Source organism: Macrotis lagotis, chromosome 8 (genome assembly GCF_037893015.1).
Source record: "Macrotis lagotis isolate mMagLag1 chromosome 8, bilby.v1.9.chrom.fasta, whole genome shotgun sequence".
NCBI classification, from domain to species: Eukaryota; Metazoa; Chordata; class Mammalia; order Peramelemorphia; family Peramelidae; genus Macrotis; species Macrotis lagotis.
The window spans coordinates 180,622,841-180,647,558 of NC_133665.1; the positions used below are offsets into that span (position 1 = coordinate 180,622,841).

The 24,718-nt window shown below is 38.5% G+C and overlaps 1 long non-coding RNA gene across 4 annotated transcripts in view; it reads left to right on the forward strand.

The window, feature by feature from the left end:
• LOC141496405 (uncharacterized) overlaps window positions 1-23,237 on the forward strand; it is a 78,735-nt gene extending 55,498 nt beyond the window's left edge. For 3 of the 4 annotated variants that reach the window (XR_012471052.1, XR_012471051.1, XR_012471050.1), the window contains exons 4-7: window positions 5,953-6,056; window positions 6,605-6,914; window positions 12,911-13,022; window positions 22,927-23,237. This is a non-coding gene — a long non-coding RNA (uncharacterized LOC141496405). The remainder of the gene's footprint in view (window positions 1-5,952; window positions 6,057-6,604; window positions 6,915-12,910; window positions 13,023-22,926) is intronic. The other variant, XR_012471053.1, reaches the window with a different exon arrangement.
• Window positions 23,238-24,718: the final 1,481 nt, after the last annotated feature.

Genomic DNA, 24,718 nt, shown 5'->3' on the forward strand with positions numbered 1-24,718 from the left:
TGCTGGTTTTGTTTTCTGGGGCCAAATAGAACTCTTTTCTCAATGACATCCCAACCTATACCTGAAGATGGCTCTGATGTCCCCTCTGATGCTTCCTTATTCTAGTCTAGTCTTCCAAGTCCCTTCAGTCATGAACTAATGACCCTTCAGTCTCCTGGTTGCTCTTCTCTGGACACTGTCCATGTTATCAATGTCCTAAATCAACCATGATGTCCAGAGCTGAACATGATACTCAAGATGAGCTATGAGAAGAACAGTGAAAAGTGGAACTATTCTCAACCCCCTGTTTAATGGAATTTGTGTCTCTATTAATGCAGCCCAAGATTGTAGAAGGTCTCTTGGCTAGCATGCCACTTATTCACCCATTTTGAGCTGCCACCCAACTAAAATCTCCTAACCTTTTCAGAAAACTGTTGATCTATGTCTCCCTCATCTTATACTTGTGAAGTTGATTTTTTAAACCCAATTAGAAGATTTAACATTAATCCCTGTTGAATGTCATCTTATTGACTTTGAGATGTCTCTAGAACATTGCAATTTGAAATATTCAAATAAGCAGTTGATGTGGCAGGTCTGAAATTTAAGAGAGACTGGGACAATACATATACATGTAGGAGTCATGTACAGAGAGATAATGATTAAACTCTGGTGAGGTCTGAGAGAGGAAGAGACAGATACAGAGAGAGAGACAGAGAGACAGACAGGGAGAGAGAGAGAGAGAGAGAGAGAGAGAGAGAGAGAGAGAGAGAGAGGAAAATACTCATTTTTAGAAGGCATGATTTGATTGATGATCTAGAAAAGCAGTTAGAAGGTCTAGTATAGTGTATATGGTCATCAAAGTCTTTCTTGTTACTGAAAGGTCATTCCCCCTAACTCCTCCCCTCATTTCCTGATCTTAAAAATCCCAGGTATGTATCTGGGATTATGTTTGAAAGGATGAAAGATAAATGAATTTTTGGAGCTAATTGAACATTGGGTGAATGAAGTATTCTGAAAGACCAGGCTTGTACCTGTAAGGCAAGAAGATGACAGAATTGTAGTACAAAGAAGAAATGTCTATGAGATTCATTGTTTGATTCTGTGGTGTGGGAGCTGGGCTAGGGGAGAGAAGGGGCTTGGAACAGACAATGAATCTCCATGATTCCCCACTTCACCCCCACTCTCTGTTTCCCCTCTCATTTGGAGGAAGCGTGTTGCTAGGGAACATTGGAGCAGGTTTTGAGAAACTCTAACCAATGAAAACCCAGGAATGATCTGCAGACACCTTACGCCAGAGACTGTTGAGGGGCTCATTATACAGACCAGCCGAGAAGAGCTGGTTTTGTTAACTCTATGGATTCTGAGATAGGTTTAGTTTTCAAGGGCTTATGTGAAAAACAACTAATAAAACCAAAATAAATTAATAAAAAATGCTATGTTCTTTGACCCTGGGGATATCAATTATATTCAGATAAACACACACTCACATATATTCAAAATGCACAGAGGTGTATAGGTGTACAGGTGTACATTCATAAACTGGTTTGTGTGTCCATATGTATCTAAATAATCGATCTATATATCTATCATATGTCTATAAAGTCTAAATAAAAAGGGAATAGGTACATCCTCATTTCCACCTGGGATTCATTGATACAGGGTATTCCTAAGTGAGGAATCATCTATGGATGCTGAATTTGGGCATCATCTCAGTTATTTGTCATCCCAGAGAGATGCTTGAAGCACAGGCTCAAGAAGCTGCCCCAGGGCAAGGAGGACTTGACATTATCCCAAACTGGTTTTGACACTAGTTCTCCATCATGAAGAGAAAAAATATAAGGGAATCAAATACATGGAAAGCTACCATTAGCAAGTGTGGGTTCAAGAAAGGAAGGTTTCATGTAGAAATGGTGCTTGAGTTGAATCTTGAAGGAAAAGAAGGATTGTGGGAGGAAAAGGTGAGAAGGGAGAAGATTCTAGGCATGAAGAATGCCTACTATAGATTCAGGAAGATAGGAGAGGAAAGGTTGTTTGTGAGGAGCTGAGAGAAGGTCACTTTGTTTTAAGAGTCCAATGTGGTGAATAAGGTTCAATGAGATGCAGAAAATGGGCTAGCACCAGGTTGGAAAGTCCTTCAAAGCCAACTTGAGAAGTTTGTACTTGATCCTAGAGGCCAGAGGGAGCTGTTGGACATCACTGAGTAGTGGAGTGACAAGGTCAGATCTAGGCTTTAGAAAATCCCTTTGGCACCTGCTGTGTTGAGGATAGACTGGATAGGAAAACATTGTAGTGAGAGACATCAACTATTGAGGCCATTGCCATTATCTAAGTGAGAGATGATTGGGGCAAAAAGTAAGGTAATAGGAATCAGGTGGTGAGATATGCTGGAGAGATGAATAATCAGGTTGGGAACTTGATTGCACATGTAGAGTGAGAGAGGGTGAGGAACTGAGAAGACCCAGGTCATGACATTAGGAGTCTGGAAGAATGGTGGTGCTTTCAAAAGAAACAGGTTAATTTGGGGAACAGGTGGGGTTACTAGAAAAGGGAATATAGGAGTTGTGCTTTGGACCTCATAATATTAAAGAGTTTTCATGTGAGTATCCAGCAGTTACTGAATACACTTCATATTCTTTTTTTGTTTGGCTGGTTTTTTTGGCAAGGCAAATGGGGTTAAGTGGCTTGCCCAAGGCCACAGCTAGGTCATTATTAAGTGTCTGAGACTGGATTTGAACCCAGGCACTCCTGACTCCAGGGCCGATGTTTTATCCACTGTGCCACCTAGGTGCCCCTTACACTTCATATTCTAAAGAAATCCTCATCATAACATAAGTAAGAAGTGATCCTCTAACCTCTGCAGGAAGTCTTCCTCCTTTACTCTTATCTCTGGGTAGCCCATTCTCCTTTGGCACTTTCTGGATAACTACCAATGCTAGGAACTTGAAGTGTTTCACTGAATCTTGTTGAGTCTTTTTTCAGCTTCTACCCCATCTTTCTGGTTTTGTCTTCTGGAACCAAACAGAACATTTTTTTTCCTGTGAAGTCCCTACCTTCATTTGAAGATGACTCTGGGGGGTGGCTACATGACACCTCAAATCTGGCGTCAGACATTTAATAATGACCTAGCTGTGTGGCCTTGGGCAAGCCACTTGACTCCACTGCCTTGCAAAAACCTTAAAAAAGAAAAAAGAAAAAGAAAAGAAGATGGCTCTGATGCCCCCCACCCCGTGCTTCTATACTGTAGGCTAAATAGCCCAAGCTCCTTCAGTTGAGCTGCATGTGTCATGAGCTGATGACTCTTCAGGCTCCTGGCTGCTCTTCTTTGTACACCCCATGTTATTAATGTCCTTCGTAGATATGATGTCCAGCCCTGGATAGAATGCTGAAGAAGAGCTATGAGAAGGGCAGAGAAAAGTGGGACTGTCTGTCCACTCTCTATTCATGAGAGCTATACTTTTCTTAATGCAGCTTAAGACTGAATAAGGTCCTATAGACTGCCACACCACACCACACTCATCACCCCATTGGGCTCCCAGGGCAGTAATACCCTCAGATCTTTTCATCAAAACTGTTGATCCATGCCTCTCTCAGTTTACACTTGACTGTTAATTTTTTTTAATATCCAAATATACAATGTCATCTTATTGCTTCTGAGATGCCTCTTGAGCTTTGAAATATGAAAGATCTAAACAGGCAATCTATGAGGTGAACCTGAAGTTCAAGAGAAACTGGAATTTGGAGATATTGATCTGGGAGTCATCTGCAAAGATGTGATAATTAAACCCCAGGAACAGGAGGGAGAGAGAAAGAGGACACACACACACACACACAGAGAGAGAGAGAGAGAGAGAGAGAGAGAGAGAGAGAGAGAGAGAGAGAATGATAGAAATAATAGGAGAAAGATAAAGGAAAAGAGAGGTGCAGAGAGAAAGTAAAAAGAATATGAAGTAGTAGTAGTAGTAGTTGTGGTAGTAGCAGTCGAGTAGTAGTAGTTGTAGTAATTGTAGTAGAAGCAGTAGTACAAGTAGTATTAGTAGAAGAAGAGGAAGAAGAAAAAAGATGAAGAAGGAAGAAGAAAAAGGAGGAGGAGGAGATGGAGAAGAAAGAAGAACAAAGAAGAGGAAGAAGAAAGATGAAGAAGAAAGAAGGAAGAAGAAAGACAGAAGAAGAAGAAGGAAGAAGAGAAAGAAGAAAAAGAAGATGAAGAAGATGAAGAAGGAAGTAGAAGAAGGAGAAGAGGAAGAAGGAGAAGAAGAAAATAGAAGATGAAGAAGAGGACAAAGAAGGAGAAGAAGAAGGAGGAGGAGGAGAAGGAGAAGAAGAAGAAGGGGAAGAAGAAGAAGAAGAAGAAGAAGAAGAAGAAGAAGAAGAAGAAGAAAGAGAAGAAGGAGGAGGACAGGAAGAAGGAGAAGGAGGAGGAGAAGAAGAAGGAGGAGGAGAGGAAGAGGAAGGAGGAGAGGGGAAGAAGAAGAATCAGATGGAAGAAGATGGAAGGAGAAGAAAGAAGAGAAGAAGAGGATGACAGATCAAGAAGATGAAGAAGAAAAAGAAGAAAGAGAAGAAGATGACAATGAAGAAGAAGAACAAAAAAGATGAAGAGGAAGAAGAAAAAGATGAAAAGATGAAGAAAGAAGAAAGTAGAAGGTGAAGAAGTAGGAAGAAGAAGAAGAAGAAGAAGAAAGAAGAAGAAGAAGAGGAAGAAAGAAGAAAAAAAGAAAGAAGAGTCTAGAGAACACTGACATTTAGGGGACATGATATATTTGATGATCTAGCCCAGGAAGACTGAGATGGGATCAGCTTGCAAGTAAAAACCCAGGAGAGAACAGGACCACCAAAGGTCATAGAGTCCCCAGGAGGAGAAAATGGTCAGAAGTGTCAAATACAGCAGAGATGCCAAGAAGAATGAGAATTGAGAAAAACTATTGAATTGATTAATTAACAGGTCATTAGTAGCTTTAGGAAATAGGAGTTTTACTTGAGGGATAAAACTATAAACTTGATTATAAAATTTAATGACTAAGTGAAAAGATTGATGTAGAGTCAATCAGATTAGACATTCTTTTTTTCTAGAGCTTTCCCTGGAAAATGGAGGAGAGATAGAGGACCCGCCAGAGTTGAGGGACTGCCAGAGTTTAGTGAAGACTGGTAAACATGTGGGATAAATAGAAATGTTTGCACGCAGAACTGAATGGAGAGAAAGGGTTTAGAAGAGAATAAGGGATGAGTCAGGGGTCGTTTTATTGGAACAAGGTGAGGGTATGAGATGAAGGGAATATGTAAAGGAGTCAACTTGGGGGCAACTAGGTGATGCAGTGAATAGAGCACTGGCCCTGGAGTCAGGAGGGCCTGAGTTCAAATTTGGCCTCAGACACTTAATAATTACCTAGCTGTGTGGCCTTGGGCAAGCCACTTAATCCTTGCAAAAAAAAAAAACCAGTAAAAAAGTTGACTTGGACAAGGAGCAATATATCTGACTATCAGACATGGGGAAAAAGTTAGGGAGTAAGGGATATGGTAATGGAATTTAAGAAAGGCTAAAGAAGGCATTCATGGGTAGTGACTTCAATTTTCTTACTGAAGAGGCAAAGTTCTTATGAAGAGTAGGAGGAGAGGGAGAGGGAGTGTGCTGTTAAAGGTTTAACAGTTCACTGAAAGAAAAAATCATGAATGGCATAAATCTAAGATTAATTTGCATTTTTCATATTTCCTCTATGATTTTTTTAAGTCTAAGGAATCAAAAAATTAATAAATTTAGCCCTAATGATGTTGCACATTCCCAAGGTGTAAATGTTCTCACTGAAAATTTAATGACAAGCCTTAATGGGCAAGTACAACCTGCCTCTAGCATTGTCTTTTGTGGGAGAATTGAGAAGATAAATGATGGAATGGAATAGCTTCTTTGGGGAGGGAGTAAGGAAATGAACCAAACATATTAAATAAACTTTTCTTTTTTCTTTAAATTTTGTAAACCAGGTGCTTGCAAGAGAAGTTCTTATCAACATACTAAATGGAGTCAACAAGACTTTTCTAGATGATCTGGAGAAGGAATGATCCAGAAAAAAGAGGCATCCCCCAAGGTAAACCTTGGCTTCCGTGTTAAGGGGGAGACCCTGAGATACACATTCAGTAGTTGCCAAATAGCTTTTCTAAAAAAGAATAAGTGACCAAAATTAGCCCAGGGGAGCCTGGAAGCCTCACCCAGGCTCTTCCATCCTGGGATTTGCCCATATTTGAAGTCACATGTTGTAGGAGAAGAGGTGAACACTAGAATTTTGTAGACTTTGGGTCTGGGTCTTGATTCTTTGCAGATGTGTTTGTATAGCTCTGGACTAGTCATTAAAATTGCTCAGCAAAGAGTCGACTGCAAATATCTAAATACCAAATGGAGGCACTAATTAATTAAATTGTTGTCTTGGACCTTATATAACAAAGCTCCTGATACGTCAGAAATGGTAATATGAGCTTCTCAGTTTTGCCCTATCGGAGGGCCTTTGTTAGGAAGCATATTGGATTGAAAACTGAGATGTAATCCAATCACCAACCAGCTGTTGTTGTTCCCTAGTTTTTAAGAGGACCAATGACTTCCCAGGGTGATGTCTTGTCTTGGGTATGTTTGTTATTTAAGTGAGACAAAGTTGAACAAAGTCATCAACCTTCCATGTCCAGTGGCAAGACCTAAAACTCAGGACTAGTGGTGATGGTCCAAGATGAAGAGGATTGCCTTAAGGTCTTCAATGTCTGGCCACCTCTGAGTACTCCACAGTGCCTGCTTCATGGTCAATGGAATAAATTGTTCTCATCCCCACATAATGCTGGGAACTGTCTTCACATGATGGAGATAAACATTCCCCTAACTCATCAACTGATTTGAGAGGAAACAGTCTTTGCAGGGTTGATTGTAGCTGCTGCCAAGCTACAGCTTCTTGGAGTTACAGGTAAGAGTTGGGTGAAAGGTGGACCCCAAAGGTAGATGAGCAGCCTCATGAGGGGCTGGGCAAGTCCTCCAACCTGAGATACTAGTCTTCCCTGAATACCCCATAAACCCTCCATTCAGTAAGCACCTACTATAACCCTGGTACTACAAGGAAGCTGTAAAAATTTATGTCATTAAGAAACTGGGATGGGGAGGCTAGGTGGCACAGTGGATAGAGTACCAGCCCTGGAGTCAGGAGTACTTGAGTTCAAATCCGGCCTCAGATACTTAATAATGACCTAGCTGTGTGGCCTTGGGCAAACCACTTAACCCCATTGCCTTGCAAAAACCTAAAAATTCCAACTGGGAATCTTGTTAGAATCATTAGGATTTTAGAATCAAAGCAGGGACACAGAGAATAGAGCACTGAATTTGGAGTGAGAAAGACACGAGTTCAAATACTCTTTCAGACAATTATTAGCTATGTGACTGTGGACAAAGCACTTCACCTCTGTTTGCCTCAGTTTACCTCATTTATAAAATAGGAATAATAATAGTACCAGACTCTCAGGGTTCTTGTGACACATGAGAAAACATTCTTAAATCACTTTGAAAAATCTTATAATTCTAGTTCTTATTCTTAGCTGAGAGGAGATAAGACATTTAGGTGATACCAAGAGGTCAGTGGAGGCCATATAACCACTCTAAAAACACTCAAGTAAAGGAGAGTCTACTACGGGCTGGGGTCACTTCATGGAGAAGCTACATCTTGAAATTTGCTGTCAGGGGAAAGAACAGAGGAAAGAGGAAGTTTTGGAAGGAGGAATAAGTCTGGTTGATCTGAGGATTACTGAAGAAGAAGATTAATTCTAAGGTTTTGGAAGAGTTTATTTGCAGTAATGGTGGGGAGAGAGAGACAGAGAGAGAGAGAGAGAGAGAGTCAGTTCTGAATCTTAGGTTCAGAGATAAGAGGAACATTGATTTAGAGTAGGAAGTGAACTTGGAGGTCAACAAACAACATTCCCTTCATTTTTACAGATTGGTAAAATGAGTCCCAGAGAATTTAAGTGATTGGCCTCAGACTAAACAGGTGATAAGTATCTGAGGTGTGATTTCAAAGTAGGTCCTCCTAACCACAGGTCCAGTGTTCTAACCATTGAACCACTCAGGGGTGTGTGTGTGTGTGTGTGTGTGTGTGTGTGTGTGTGTGTCTCTGACTCAGCTTCCTCCTGGTTGACATGAGGGTCTTGATCTAGGCAGACAGGCCTTTCTCTGCCAACTCTAACTCTGTCTTCTCATGATACTTGTTCCTGTCCTCCCTTCATTCCAATACCAGGACAACTTGGAACCTGTGAGCAATCAAGAGTTCTATGCCTCTAGATTTAGGCTCTTTTCACAGCAGAAAGCAACCCTGGGAACTGAAGGGGAGCTGACCTACTAGGGAAGGGCTGGATAGTTCATGCTGTAACAATGGGGCACCATATTTTGATGCTCTAAGGAATGACAAAATAGAGTTTCAGAGGACATGAGAAAATCTCAGTGACATGATGCAGAGCAGAACAGCGACAACAACCTCATCCAGAAAGACATTGCATCTCTAGCCCCAGACCCTTCCTGCTGCTGTCTTCCTTATTACATTCCAGGGTACCACCCTCCTCCTTCAGATCATTCAGGCTCCCACCTTCAGTGTCCCTGGGGCTCATTAGCTGGATGCCATTGTGGACTCCTCACTCTCTCTCATCCCTTTCTATCTCCCTCCAAGGCTTGTCCATTTTACTTTGTAACATCTCTCACCTCTAACCCTTCCCTACTCTGTCACCCTCCAAACCCAGGTGCCAGCCCACATCACCTGCTTTGCCTCAGTTGTCTTTCCACTCTAGTTTATGCTACACTCAAAGGCTCTTTCTCAAGTGAAATTCTCACTAACTATGCTGTCTTTGTGCTCAATAAGTTCCAGTGGCTCCCTATAACCTCCAGGTCAAATGTTAAATTCTCTGCTGGGCTTTCAAGGCCTTTATGACCTGGTATTGCTTCCCCTCCCCACATCCCTTTCCAGAGTTTTTTCTTTACAGGTGATCACTACATAGACTACCATGGGAAATAATCCTTTAGAAGAAATGAAGTCACACTTATAGTCCATAAAAGGACATATAATGACAGAATAACATTTGTTTGAATCCAAAGCAAACTGTTAAATGTCACATTAATTTATCTAGCCTCCAACTACTGAAGCTAGAGGCCAAAGTTCACCAGCTCTATGACTACCTACAACATCTTCTGGAAATAACACCAAGAAGATGTCACATTCATTATAGGAAATTAGAAAGTTAAAGTAGAAAATCGGGAGATAATTGGAATGAGAGCAAGTTTGTCCTTGGAATATAAAATGAAGCAGGGACAGAGACTAATAGACTTTTTCAATATAATTCACTAGTCATAGTTAACACTTTCGCAACCACCCAATAGGTGACTCTACCTTGGACATCCCCAGAGGGTCAATAGAAAATCAGACTGATTATATAGTTTTCAGCCAAAAGTGAAGAAACTCTATACAATTAAAAAAAAAAGTCCCAGAGCTGACTGTAGTTCAGATGTTGAGCTTTTTGTTACACACCTCAGAAGAAAGTAGGAAAAGCCATGAGACTGTAGAGGCTTGACCTAAGTAAGATCCCTCATGAATATGAAGTGGGGGTGATGAATAGATTTAGGGGATTAGATCTGGTAAATAGAGTGCCTGAAGAACTAGGGACCAAGATTTGCAATATTGTAATGGAGATTGCAACAAAAATATTACAAAGAAAAAGACCACCAAGAAAGCAAAATGGTTGTCTGATGAGGTTGCACAAAAAAACTGAAGGAAGAAGGGAAGTGAAAGGTAAGGGAGAAAAATTCATACCCAAAGGAATGAATGAAGTATCTGAAAGAATAGCAAAGAGGGAGAAGGTTTTTTTAAAGAACAATACAAAAATCGAAAGAAAATAAGGGAATGGAAAAGACAAAAGATATCTTTTAGAAAATCAGAGATAGCAAACAAAAGTTTCAGGCAAAAATGGACATGATAAAACATAAAAATGATAGGGGCTTAACAGAAATAAAAAAGGTTAGGAAGAAGTGACAAGAAAATACAAAAGAAGTATGCAAGCAAGATCTTAGCATCAATAATAACCAAGATGGCATGGTTACTCACATCCTGAAAAAATGAAAACAAGTACAACTTAGGAAGCCTTGCTAACCATAAGGTTGCTATAAATGATACAATTTCAACCAAACTATCTAAAACCCTAAAAGGTGAAGCTGTTTAAGTTTTACAGGCAATATGTCAGAAAATATGGAAAATGGAACAATGGTCACTGGATTAGTGAAGATCATATGTCTCAATACTAAAAAAAGGCAATATCAAAGAATGTTCAAATGACTGAACAATGGGGCTCATTCCACACACTGGCAAGGTTATGCTTAAGATCTTGCAAACTAGGTTTCAACAATTTGTGAACCAAAAAGCACCAGAAGATCAAGATGGTTTGAGAAGAGACAGAGGAAGTAGAGATCAAATGGACACCGTTCTCTGGATTATGGAGAAAACAAGGAACTTGTGGGAAAGTATCTACTTCTGCTTCATTGACTACACTAAGGGTTTTGTGTGAATCACCACAAAGTGTGGCAAGTTTGCAAAGAACTGGGGGTATCAGATCATCTTACTTGTCTCCTGAGGAACTGTATTTGATTAGAACTGAATAGGGAACAATTGATTTGTTAAGGACTGGAAGCAGAGTATGACAAGACTATATATTGTCACCATATTTATCTTATATGCAGAGTAGATCATGCAAAATGCTAGGCCAGACAAATCAAAAACTAGAATTAAGTTTACAGGGAGAGATAGCAACAATCTCAGATGCACAGGTGCTAAACCACCCTGATAGCAGAAAGGGAAAAAGAATTAAGAAGCTTTTGATGATGGTGAAAGAGATAAGTACAAAAGTTGGCTTGAAATGTAACAGAAAAAAAAACCAAACTAAGATTGTGGCAACTGGTTTCATCACTTCCTGGTCAATAGAAGGAGAAACATGTCAAATTTTATTCACTTGGACTTAGAGATCCCTGCAGATGGTGACTGCCACCATGAAATGAAAAGATACTTGCTCCTTGGAAGGAAAGTTATGTGAATCTGGACAGCATACTAAGGATCAGAGACATTGCTTTACCCATAAAAAGTCAATAGAGTCAAAGCTATGGTTTTTCCAGGAGTAATAATTGGCTGTGAGAGTTGGAATAAAAGAAAAACTGAGTACCATAGATTTGATGTTTTTGAATTGTGGTGCCAGAGAAGACTTTGCAGACATCACAGAAGTCAAATCAGTCAATACTTAAAGAAATTAAATCACACTATTCATTAGAAAGATAAATAGTGAAGCTAAAGCTTAAATGAGAAAACTGGGCTTATTGGAAAAACCCGGAAGTTGGGCAAGATTGAAGGCAAAAGGAGAAGGGATAGGGAATAAGTTGGATATATCATATCTTGTTGGCAAGCGTCGGAAGGGCTGACAAACAACAATAACAAATAAACTAAGAGCTGTACTGAACGAAGGAATTGCAAGGGCAGAAAACAAAAGAACAAGACCTGAATTACATAGACCTTCACTAATTTAACTATCAACATTCCTTGCCTGATATGTGTCCTCTGCCCTTCCTATGATGATTACCTTCCTTTTTTTTTGCTTTGAACCCCAGAAAAGTCATTTATCTTTCCTCAGATTTCTTAAATTTTGCCTTTTGCCTGGACCTTTTGTTTACATTGAAGATATTCTCCCTTGTATTGCAGTTATTTGGGTATACATCCTTTCTTTTTCTTTCCCCATTAGACTGGAAAATTCTGTTGAGGGAAGGAAATCTGTCTTGTTGCAACTTTGTTTCATAAAGGCTTAGGGTAGTGCAAGGATTCTTAACCATTTTTTTTTGTCATTGGCTCCTTGGCCATCTAAGGGAATTCTGGACTCCTTGAAGAATGTTTTTAACCAATTGAAATGCTTCATTTCAATTTCAGATGAAGAAAAATGACATTTTCACATTCAATTTTACAGGACCACCCCCTCCCTGAAATCTATCCATGGGCCACAGGTTAAGACCCCCCAATACTAGGGCACTGCATATGGTTCCAAGAATTTTGATTAGCAAGACCATATTACTCTTCCCCACCCATTCCTAGGTGTGCACTTTGAATTGTATATGGAAGGATGAAAGATATATGGATTTTAGAGATAATTGGTAGATTTCATGCTTAGGTCTTGAGGGGTACTCCTCATGGAGAATTCTGAAAGGCTAGGCTTGTACCTGGGAGGCAAGGAGATGGCAGAATTATAGCACAAAGGAGAAATGTCTATGAGACCCATTGTTTGACTCTGTGGTCTGGGAGCTGGGCTAGGGGAGAGTGGGGACCTGGAATAGACAATGAAGCTCCATGATTACCCACCCCACCCTCAATCTCTGTTCCCCCCTGACTTGGAGGAAGAGTGTTGCTAGGGAACAATGATGCAGGTTTTTAGAAACTCTAACCAATGAGAACCCAGGAGTGATCAGCAGATACCTTACGCCAAGGACTGTTCAAGTGGCTCATTATACAGACCAACAGAGAAGGACTGTTATTGTTAAGTCTTTGGATTCTGAGATAGGATTAGTTTTTAGTTTTTGGTAGGAAAAGCAATATGCATAAATGGAAATTCCTATGTTCCTTATCCTGTGCTATACAGAGGGGAAAATATACATGTCCATCTATCCATAACACATACACTTTTGTAGACATACATACATCTTTCCATATAAATATAGACAGAAACGCAAACCAGGGTGTATGATACATACATAGATACACATAGATAATATACCCAAATATATAAATATCACCATGCATATGTATGTTTGAATAAACCTATGTGCATAGGTGTGTATGCATATATATATAAAAAAAAGGAAACAAGAATAGGCACATTCTCATCTCCATCTTGGATTTCATTGATAAAGGGTACCCCCAAGGACTGAACTTTTCTTTATGGATTGGACATTTGAGCGTCTTCTCTACTATTTATCATCACAGGAAGATGCTTGGAGCACAGAGACAAAGGGTCTGTCCCAGGTAAGGGGGTCTTGACATTGGGTGAGCCTGGCTTTGAGATTGGCTCCCCATCCATTCCTAGGCTGTGGATAAAAGCATAAAGAGAAAAAACATACAAGGGAGTCTAATTTAAGGGAGCTAGGGAATGCCACCATAAGTAGATGTGGACTCAGCAAAGGAAGGCTTCATGTAGAAATGGGGCTTCTACAGATTTAGTGAGACAGGAAGAGGAAGGTTGTTTGTGAGATGTAGAGAGAAGGCCAATTTGAACTGCAGAGTCCAAGATGGGGAAATGATGATCAATGAAGTGGGGAAGTTAGATTGGAATCAGGTTGTACAGAGCCTTCAAAGCCAACTGGAGAAGTTTGTCCTTGATCTTAGAGACCATTGGGAGCCATTAGACAGCATTGAGTAGGAGAGTGACAAGGTCAGATATGAGCTTAAGAAAATCCCTGAGTTGAGGATGGACTATATGGGAAAACACTGTAGTCAGGGATATCAGCTAGGAAGCCATGGCCATTATCCAGGTGAGAGGTACAGGAACTAAGATGAAGGCTGTATGAGGAGAGAGCAAGGGGCAAGTAGAAAAGATATTGTGGAGAGATGAATAGCCAAATTGGAAATTAATTGGACATGTGGAGGGAGAGTGTGTGAGAAACTGAGGAAAAGACCCAGGTTATGAAATTGTGAGACTGGAAAAATGGATTGTGCTTTTGAGACATATAGGGCAATTTTGGAGGCAGGTGAGGTTAGTGGGAAAGATAACATAGGAATTCTGTTTTGGACCTCACAACAACTCTCATTGTTAGGAAGTTGGGTAGCTTTTACTTTTTACTTTACTAACAATGAGAGCTGTGCAGAAAGTGTCAAAGGGTGATGGGCTATCTAGAGAGGAGGGGCAGAGGAAGAAGCATCACCTTGAAGGACGTCCAGCAGAGGTTGGAGGACCACTTATTACTTTTATTATGGTGGGATTCCTTTAATTCCTTTAATATTTGAAGTATACTAGATAGATAGTATACTAGATAGATGCTAATTTTCCATTAACTTGAAAATTCTTTGTTGTTGTGAGGTCCAAAACAGAATTCCTATGGGGTCAAACAGAACAAATTGGATCCCTTTTCCCAGTGACATCTCTACCTACACTTAAAGATGGCTCTCTCATTTACCCTGCTACTTCTGTATTCTAGATTAAACCTCCCAAGCTGTTTCAGTCCATCCTCATGTATTCCTTTACCCTCCTGGGTTCTTCCCTGTACATATTCTATGTTATCAATGTCTTTACCAAACCATGATGCCCAAAGCTGGTCATCATGCTCAAGATGAGTTTTGAGAAGGGCAGAGAAAAGTGGAACTATCCCCCACCTCCCTAGTTATTGAATCTGTGTCTTTATTCATCCATTCCAAGATAGAATAAAGTATATTAATATATTAGCTACCACAGCACACTGCTCATCCATATTGGACTCAGAGTACATTAGAAACGCTGGGCCTTTTCAGTAGATAAAGATCTGAGAGTCATCTGCAGAGAGATGATAATTAAACTCAGGGATCTGGTGAGGTCAGGCAGAGAGACAGAGTCAGAGACAGAGGATATACAGAGAGAGACAGAAACAGAGACAGAGAGACAAAGACAAAGTAAAAGCAAGTGTGTGTGTGAGAGAGAGACAGACAGACAGACACACACACACACAGAGAGAGAGAGAGAGAGAGAGAGAGAGAGAGAGAGAGAGAGAGAAAGAGAGAGAGAGAGAGAGAAAGCCTAAAGAACACTCACACTGAAGGTTCTTAAAAATGAGGGGACACTTAGGCATGCTTGAAGGCAGTAGATAAGGCACCAATATATAGGACAGAAATAGAGAGAAAAATGTTTTAGAGAGCTACATATTGAGTCAAGGGCAGAAGTCTGTTGGAACAAAGGAGAGGCCATGAGATAAAGGGCACATGTTAAGGTTGGCCTTGGCAAGGAGTCATATCTGCCTGTGAGATATTGGGGAAAGTAGTAAGGAGTAGGGGGTGGTGTCAATTAAGTTTTAGAAGAAAAGAAGACTGAAGAGAAAGTTCATAGTGAATGTCTTTACTTTTCTTACTAAAGAGGCCAGATCCTTTTTAGAGAGTTGAGTGAGGAGGAATGTGCTGTAGATGTTTAACAAGCATGCCATATTTAATTTGCGTTATTGATATTTTATCTATGAGTTTCTTAAGTTTAGATAATCTACAAACAATAAAATTGGCCTTGGTAGGTTGCATTTGCTCATTCCCAAGATGTAAATGCTCACATTTATATAATATATATTATTTACATATATAATCCATTTAACGATGTGTTATAGGGAGCAGGTATAAACTGCCTCCAACATTGTCCTTTGAGTGAGAGGTGAAGTGTGAAGTGAAGGTTTGGAATAGCTTCTATAGAGAAGGAGAGAAAGAGAACAAACTAAATACAATAAGTAAATGTTCTGTCTTTAAATTTGTGAACCAGGTGTCTACTAGGGAATTTGTTGTCAGTCTACTAGATGGTGTCAGACATGAGTTTCCTAGATTATCTGGAGAAGAAATGATCCAGAAAAAAAAAGAGAAGCCCTGCAAGGCAAACCCTGTCTTCTCAGCTAAGGGAGCTGCCAAATAACTTTTTCTAAAAATGGAAATGATTTGAATTAGCCTCTAGGAGTCTGAAGACTAAACCCAGGTTCTTCCTTTCTGGGACTTGTTCATCTTTGAAGTCACATGGTTTAGGAGGAATAGAAGAGGTAAATAACAGAAATCTGTAGATCTTGGGTCCAGTTCTTTTTTTTTTTTTTTTTTTTGTTTTTTTTTTTGCAAGGCAATGGGGTTAAGTGGCTTGGCCAAGGCCACACAGCTAGGTAATTATTAAGTGTCTGAGGTCAAATTTGAACTCGGGTCCTCCTGACTTCAGGGCTGGTGCTCTATCCACTGTGCCACCTAGCTGCCCCTCAGTAATTTTACTATTTGTGTGACCCTGGGCAAGTCACTGAAATGTGGCAGAAGAGAGGGGCTGCATTTTCTAGCAGAAATCTCTAGAAGTTGAAAGAGAAGCACCAAGTAAGTAAACTGAAATCTTGGGGTTTATGTAATGATTGAGAGTCCTGATACAATAGAAATAATGAGATGGGCTTCTCAATTTTGTCTTTGCTTAGGGCATATGTTAGGAAGGATTGAATTGACCACTAAGAACTAATTCAGGGCTGGATGGGTGGTATAGTAGATAAAACACCAGCCCTGCAGTCAGGAGTACCTGAGTTCAAATCTGACCTCACACACTTAATAATTACCTAGCTGTGTGGCCTTGGCCAAGCCACTTAACCCCATTGCCTTGCAAAAAAAAATTTAAAAAGAACTAATTCAAACACCATTTGGTAAGCTCCTACTATACCCTGCATGAAAGATGTAATAATTAATATCTTTAAGAAGCTTAGAGTCTTATTAGGTTGGTTGGAAATTTCAAATCAGAGTCAGTGAGACTGTAAATAGAACACTGAATGCTCTCTCAAATCCTTCTAATTGTGTGATCTTGGACAAATCACTTCACTTATGTTTGACTTAGTTTTGTCATCTATATAATATAATAATAACCCCTACCTCCCAGGGTTGTTGTAAAGATACATGAGAAAATATTTATAATATGCTTTGCAAGTCCTAAAATTCTAGCTCTTATCTTTAATTTAGATAAGACATTCTAGTAAAAGAACAGTAGAAGGCTATTTAACTGTTCTAAAACTTCTAAGTGAAGAAGAGACCACTGTGGACTGGGCCATTTCATGGGGAAACTGCATTTTGAAACAGGTCTCAGGGTAAGGGACAGAGGAAACGGGAAGTTTTGGAAGGAGGAATGAGTCTGATTAATCTGACGATTACTCAAGAACATGTTTTGGTCTACTGCATTGGAAGAATTGGTTTGAAGTAATAGGGTAAGAGAGGAAAACGTTCTGAAGTGGTCAACAAATCCATTTCTTTCATTTTACAGATGCAAAACTAAATCTCAGAGAAATTAAATTACTAACCTCAGATTACAAGTGTCTGATGTGGGATTTAAAAAAAATATTTGCTCACTTTTATTTTTCTCATTGACATGGAAAATAATTTTTAACATCCATTTGTTTAAAAAGTGAGTTTCAAATTCTTTCTCTCTCTCTCTCTCTTACTCCCCCTGCTCCAAGCTGGCAAGCAATTTGATATATATATATATATATATATATATATATATATATATATATATATATATAGAGAGAGAGAGAGAGAGAGAGAGAGAGAGAGAGAGAGATTCAGAACATATTTTTACATCAGTCATGTTGTGAAAGAAAACACAACCCCTCTCCCCACTCCCAATAAAGAAAGTTAAAAAAAGGTATGTTTTAATATGCACTCAAACTCCAACAGTTCTTTCTTTGGAAGTGGATACAATTTTTCATCATAATTCCTTTGGAATTGTCTTGAATCATTGTGTTGATCACAGTTGATCACTAGACAATATTTCTGTTAGTGCATACAGCTTTTCTCTTAAGCCTGTCATTTCACTTTGTATTAGATGTTTATGTAAATCTTTTCAGGTTTTTCTGAGAGCATCTCATCATTTCCTGAAATACAATATTACATCAAAATCATATACCACAACTTGTTTGGTCATTTCCCTCAATGCCCCTCAATTTCCAGTTCTTTGCCACCACATTTTTGTACAAATAGATTCTTTCCCCTTTTTTCTTTTATCTCTTTTGGATACAGACCTAGTAGTGATACTACTGGGACAGGGGCTACGTTTAGTTTTTTTAGTCCTTTGACATTATTCCAATTTGCTATCTAAAATGGTTGAATCAGTTCACAAATCCATCAGTAATGCATTAGCATCTCAATGTTCCCACATCCCCTCCAACATTGGTCCTTTTCCTTTTCTGTCATATTAGTCAACGTGATAGGGATGGGGGTGATACTGAGCTGAGATTTGTTTCCAGGTCCTATATACTCTATCTATTATATCATATTGTCTTTAACTGTTACACAGTCAAGTCATTGAATCCAGCCTATGTGTGATGATGTATGCCCTCAACAATATCCCCTCCCAGAGGACTTTCATTTTTTGGAGAGTTTCAGTGACCCAGAACTCCCCATCTCTGAAGCAGACCATTCCCCTGTGGAGGAGATTTAGAAAGAGTCCTCAGTGGAGGAGCTTAAGACCTTTTCCCCTTCTATTAAGCCTCAACTCACAGCTTCCATTTCTTATTCCTAGATCTTCCTTCTGTATCCAAGACGAATCTTTCTAGTCCCTCTTTCACATAATTCCCCTTCTAAAACTTAAGATGTCAGAAAGGACAAAAAACAAGAGAAAGAAAAGTGTAAACCAATTTCATTAATGAACATGGATGCAAAAATTCTAAATAAAATACGATATATCACAAACATGACCCATAGTAACCAAGTCAGACCTAGTCCAGGAAATGTAGAGATAATTCAACATAAGGAATTATGATTCAGCATAATGATTACAACAATAATAAAAGTGATAAAAAACCATATGATTATATCAATAGATGAAGAAAAATGGACAAAATACAACATTCAAAAGCATTGGTATAAAGGAATTCTTCTTTAAAATGATAAGCATCTACTTAAAAAATATCAGCAAGCATTATTTATTTGTTTTTGCAAGGCAATAGGGTTAAGTGGCTTGCCCAAGGCCACACAGCTAGGTAATTATTAACTGTCTGAGGTAGGATTTGAACTCAGGTACTCATGACTCCAGGGTTGATGCTGTATCCACTGTGCCACCTAGCCGCCCCAAGCATTATTTCTAATGGCAATAAGTTAGGAATCTTTCTAATAAGAACAAGAGAGAAATGAGGATGCCCATTATTGCCAATAGAATTCTCTATTATATTATATTAGAAATTCTAGAGATTGAGAAGAAAAAGAAATTCACAATGGGAAATGAGCTAATAAAATGATAAGATGATAAACTTGGAAAATCCTAGAAATCCAACCAAAAATTTAATTGAAATAAACATTTTTAGCAAAGGAGCAAGGTATAAAATAAACCCACATAAATCATCAGCATTTCTATATATCATCAACCAAACCCTGCAAGAAAAGATAGTAAGGGGTGGCTAGGTGGCACAGTGGATAAAGCACCGGCCTTGGAGTCAGGAGTACCTGGGTTCAAATCCAGTCTCAGACACTTAATAATTACCTAGCTGTGTGGCCTTGGGCAAGCCACTTAACTCCATTTGCCTTGCAAAAAACAAAAAGAAAAGATAGTAAGAAATACACCATTTAAAATAACTGTAGACTATTTAAAATACCTGGGAGTTTATTATCTGCCAAGACAAAGCTAGGAACTACATTAACATAAATATAAAACACTTTTTAAAAATTGGAGAAATATTAATATTCATGGATGGGAAGAGTCAATATGATAAAAATGAAAATTCTACCTAAAGTAATCTACTTTTTCAATACCATCCCAATTAAACTATCAAAAAGCTATTTTAATTGATCCAGAAATAATAATAAAATTCATGTGTAAGAACAAAAACAATCAAGTAATCAAAAGGAGTAATTAAAAAATGTAAAAGATGGATGTTTACAGTATCAGATCTTATGTTATATTATAAAGCAGTAATTAATTAAGCTACCTGTTACTGGCTAAGAAATAGAAAGATAGATTAGTGAAACAAGGTAGACAAACAATACACAGAGGCAAATGATTAGAGTAATCTTGTATTTGACAAAAGTAAAGATTTAGGTTTTGGAACAAGAATACAATATTTGGGAAAAATTGTTGGGAAAACTGGAAAACAGTCTGGTAGAAACTGGATATAGATCAGAATCTTTTACTATTTACCAAGATAAGGTCAAAATGAGACATTTAGGAATTATCATAAGAAAACCTAACAACATGGAACACATTACCTATCAGATTTATGGATAACCAAGAAATAGAGTGCATTGTGATATATAAAATAGACAATTTTAATTAAATTAAAAATGTTTTATACAAATAAAGTCAATGCAGCCAATATTAGAAGGAAGGCAGAAAGTGAAGGGAAAATTATAGACAGTTTCTCGTATAAAGGTCTCATATCTCAAATACATAGACAATTTTGTCAAATTTATAGGAATGTGAGTCATTTTCCAATTGACAAATGGTCAATTTTTAATGAAGAAATCAAAACTATATATAGTCATATGAAAAATTCTCTAAAACATTATGGATCATCTTTATCTCATATCTTATCAGATTGGCTAAAATAATAGAATGGGAAAGTGACAAATGTTGGAGATGATGTGGAAAATTTAGAACATTAATACTCTTTTTTGTAGAACTATGAACTAATTCAATCATTTAGGAGAGCAATCTGAAATTATCCCCAGAGTTATAAAACAGTATTTACCCTTTTACTCAACAAAACCACTTTTAGTTCTGTTTCCTAAGGTGATTGGGGGTGGGGGGTGGAAGAAAAGAACTATTTGTTCCAAAATATTTATTACAGTTCTCTTTGTAGTGGCAAATGGGATGCCCATCAATTGGGGAATGATTAAACAAGTTGTGGTATATGGTTGTGATGGAATACTGTTGTGCTGTAAGAAATGATGAGCTGGGTGATTTTAGAAAAACATGGAAAGACATATGAAGTATTGAAAAATGAAATGAGCAGAACCAGGAGAATTCTGTATACAGCAATAAGTCATATTGTTAGAAGTACAAGTGCGAACAACAGTTTTTCTGAGTAATATAAATATTTAAATAAACTATCATGTCCCCTATGAAGGAAGTTGCTTTTCACCTTCAGAGAAAGAACTGATAAATAGAAGTATACATAGTATGATTTTGCAAAAATGTATATATTTGCATCAAATAATGGCCTTCTTTGGTGTGGCCTGGGAAGGAAGGGAGAAAAACAATTTGGAAAAAACGAATGAAAAAGTGAAAAAGAAAACCTAAAATAAAAGCAAAATAAAGTTAAAAGAGGTCTATCATAACTGCCTTAATGACCTGGAAATAGAAGCAATACTGTAACTAGGGAGTCTCAGCTCCCTTGGAATTTGCAAGAAAGAATTTGTGGCCTATAAAGATGAATCTGTCCCAAGCTGACTGGATGGATTGTAGAGGAAAGGCAGAAGGCAAAGGATTGGGATTCTTCAGCAATCCATGTGTATGCTAATGATGGTCTGGTCTAGAGGATTGTGGCCATATCCATGAGACAGGATTTGGTGGAGAGATGGTGTTATCAGCTCAGAGGTGAGCGCTGAAGCCGTGAAATTGGATGGGCTCTAAAAGGATATAAATGGGAGGCTCTCTGAATACCAGGTTTCTTTCCAAGATAAAAAACCAATTTTCTTTGTCGCCTTTGGGTTAAGGAAAGCCAATTTGAATACCAACACGCACACTTGTTGGGTACTAAGTAGGTAGCAAGCTTTGGTACATTCTGGAAATGCTCTTTGTTATTTTTGTGGACAGTTGTGATTTTCACCTGTACATACATGACTATTCAGGATGATGCCACACTGATTAGTTTGAGACTCTTCTGCAAGGAACTGGGAAAGTAGGTGAAAGAACAATGCTTATGTATCCTAGGTCTGGAGATGACAAGGAGGGCACATTTGTCAGAGAGAAGAATAAATGGCAGATTGACCTGTGAGAGCAGGCCTTGGGAGCCTGAAGAGCTTCTGGAACAATGTTATCCACCAAATGTCCTCAGAGTGGGTCCCTCTCCCCCTTTTACAATAAGTTTTTCTGGTCCTTAAAGTAGATACAAAATTGTTTTGTAAGGATTATAAAGTAAACTTGTGATCATTTTTTCTCTCTCTCAATCTATCTCTATCTCTTTATCTCTGTCTTTTTGTCTCTCTGTCTCTATATTTCTCTGTCTTTGTCACCCTGTCTGTCTCTGCCTGTGTTTTGTCTCTGTCTCTATCTTTGTCTCTTTCTCTCTGTCTCTGTCTTTCTCTTCCTCTCTCTTGTCTCCATCTTTCTGTCTCTTTGTCTCCCTATCTCTATTTCCATCTGTCTGTGTTAGTCTGTATTTTTGTCTCTCTGTTTCTGTCTGTCTATGTCTGTTTCTCTCTGCCTTCTGTTGAATCCTTGTCTTTCTCTGCCTGTTTTCTCTTTTGGGTCAATCGCAGAGTGTGGGAAGGGTAGTCATTCCAATAAGTCTGGAAAGATAGGTGGGAGATAGGAGTAAGAGAAGATTATATTTTATCATAAGATAAGTTACCAAATAGCCTAGGGACATGGTCATACATGTCCTTATGGAAAATCACTTTGACAGCAGAGTGGAAGATGGACAGCACTGGAGAGAAGAGAGATTTTTAAGGAGGGAGAACAATTAAGAAATCCTAATTACTTAGGCTAGAGATGATGCTAGCTGACACAGTGGATAGCCTGGAGTCAGGAAAATTCACTTCCTGAGTTCAAATCCAGCTTCAGAAACTTACCAGTTAGGTGAACTTGAGCAAGTCATTTAACCCTTCTTTACCTCTGCTTCCTCACCTGTAAAATAAGCTGGGAAACTACTCCAGCATCTTTGCCAAGAAAACCAACAGGGCCAAAAAGTGTCTGACATGACGAAAATGACTAAACAATAAGCTGATGAGGAAGGCTTGGGGTTTAGGTGATGTCTCTGGGAGAAGAGAGGAATTATAGTGAAGTGACTGCATTATTATTCAAAGAGAAAAGATTTTTCAACACAAAAATTTAAATAAAATGAAAATTGAGAATTAATATTTATAGTAAAGATGTTGATAGATATCTGACATTCAGAAATTATAAGAAACTGATAAGGATCTAAAAGGATAAATACGGAATTGATAAAAGTACAACTGGTACTATTTCCCTCTAAAGTTTGCAAAATGTTTCAAACATGTTCTCCTATTTGAACCTTACACCAATCCTATTATTTTTTCCATTTTACAGAGGAGAGATGGGCACAAAGAGGTTAAGTGATTTGCCTAAGATCATACAACTTGTAAGCGGCTAAGGCAATAAAGAAGTAACATATTCACCAATGAAGAAATAGTCAAGGGACATGTTTGAAAACAGAAATAAAAGTTCTTAAGCATGCAAAAAAATATTCAAATTTCCTAATCATCAGAGAAATATATTTGGAAGAAAAAACCTTTCTTTTTCATCCAGAACATTTTAAAATCCCTTAGAAATGGAAACTTGATAAAACCCCCTGAATTTACTCTGGCCAACATCCCAGCAGTAGTTAATAAAATGCTTTAATTGGGTTATTTTGCTCAGATAAGTAGGCACTCTTCTGAATGCCAAAAGACAATGTATGTTATTATCAATAATATTAAAATGCCCTTTTCCAGAGGAGAACTCGGTGGGTCTTTCATATCCATGAGGGCTTAGTTACTATAGCAACAGAAAGACATTTGGCAGATGGTGTTACCTCATAGCCAATCTCACACATGGACCCTGGCTCTAGCTTTGTTTTGAAAAACAATTTTTTTCAGTCAAAAGCATTTAAAAAATTAATTTGTTCCTCCCACTAAGCCACTCTGTCCCATTAAGCAAATAAAAAGACACAACACAAATCCAATTAATAAATCCCTTAAACCACAGCTGACAAATTCTCATATTAATAATGTCGGAAAATTCATGTCTCTTTTTGCATTTTAAGTTTATCACCTCAGTCAGGAGGTGAATAACCTGGTTCACCTTCATTCTTTTGGGGTTTAGTGGTTTTCACTATGTTAATCAGAATTCTAAAGTCTTTTCAAACTAGGTTTTCTCTATTCTGTTAATGTTTCTGTTCATTTCATTTTATATTGATTTATGGAAGTTTTTCTTCTGAAAGCTGTTCTTTTTTTTATTATTTCCTATAATAAACTTCCATTAAGTACACAGAGGAAATAAGGATTTATTTTGCACTTTATGCTAAGCACCCCCCCCCAAAAAAAGATAGTCCCTGCCCACAGGGAGTTTACATTCTAGTGAGGGAGTTAATGAGCAGGAGCGAGGAAGTGGATGTTACAGACTGGTAGTATGGTGTCTATCTGGGCATTCAGAAGCCCAGGCAGGATGTGATGAAAAGGACCCTTCCCAAAATGGCAACCTGGGGAGGAACTTGCCAATGAGAAAAGGGAGTTGACATGAGAGAAGGATGTTCTAGAATGTCCAGTCTGTGAAAAACATACCAGGGTGAGGAGATAAGTGTCCTGGGAGGAGGGGACTGGCATGATGGGGAGATGAATGGGGTAAGAAGTCCATAGCCAAAGAGAGATGCTCCAAGGTGAGGCTCTTGGTGTTGAAAAAAGATGAGACTGCAATTGAGGCATGGTGGAAAAGGTCAGAAAACTGAAATAGAGCTGATGGGGATGAATTCCTATCTATGATGAATTTCTCTGATAGGCTACCTTCTTGGTTTCCAATTTGGGGATCCCATAGAAATAACCACTTATAAGTATTTTTGAACATATGATCCTTTCCCCTTTCTTTGATTTCTTTTGTGGTATAGGCCTAGTGGTGTTGTAGCTAGACTGAAGTTTATGAACAATTTGTCAACTTTCTGGGCAACTTCCAAATAGCTTTTCAGAAAGACTGGACCAGGTCACAGTCCCTCCAACTATGTACTAAAATGCCGGTTTCCCCACAGCTTCTCTAACATTTGTCATTTTCTTTTTTTTTGTCATCTTTGTCAATCTGATGGGTGTGAGATGGCACTTCATCATGCTTTAATTTACACATTTCTGTTAAG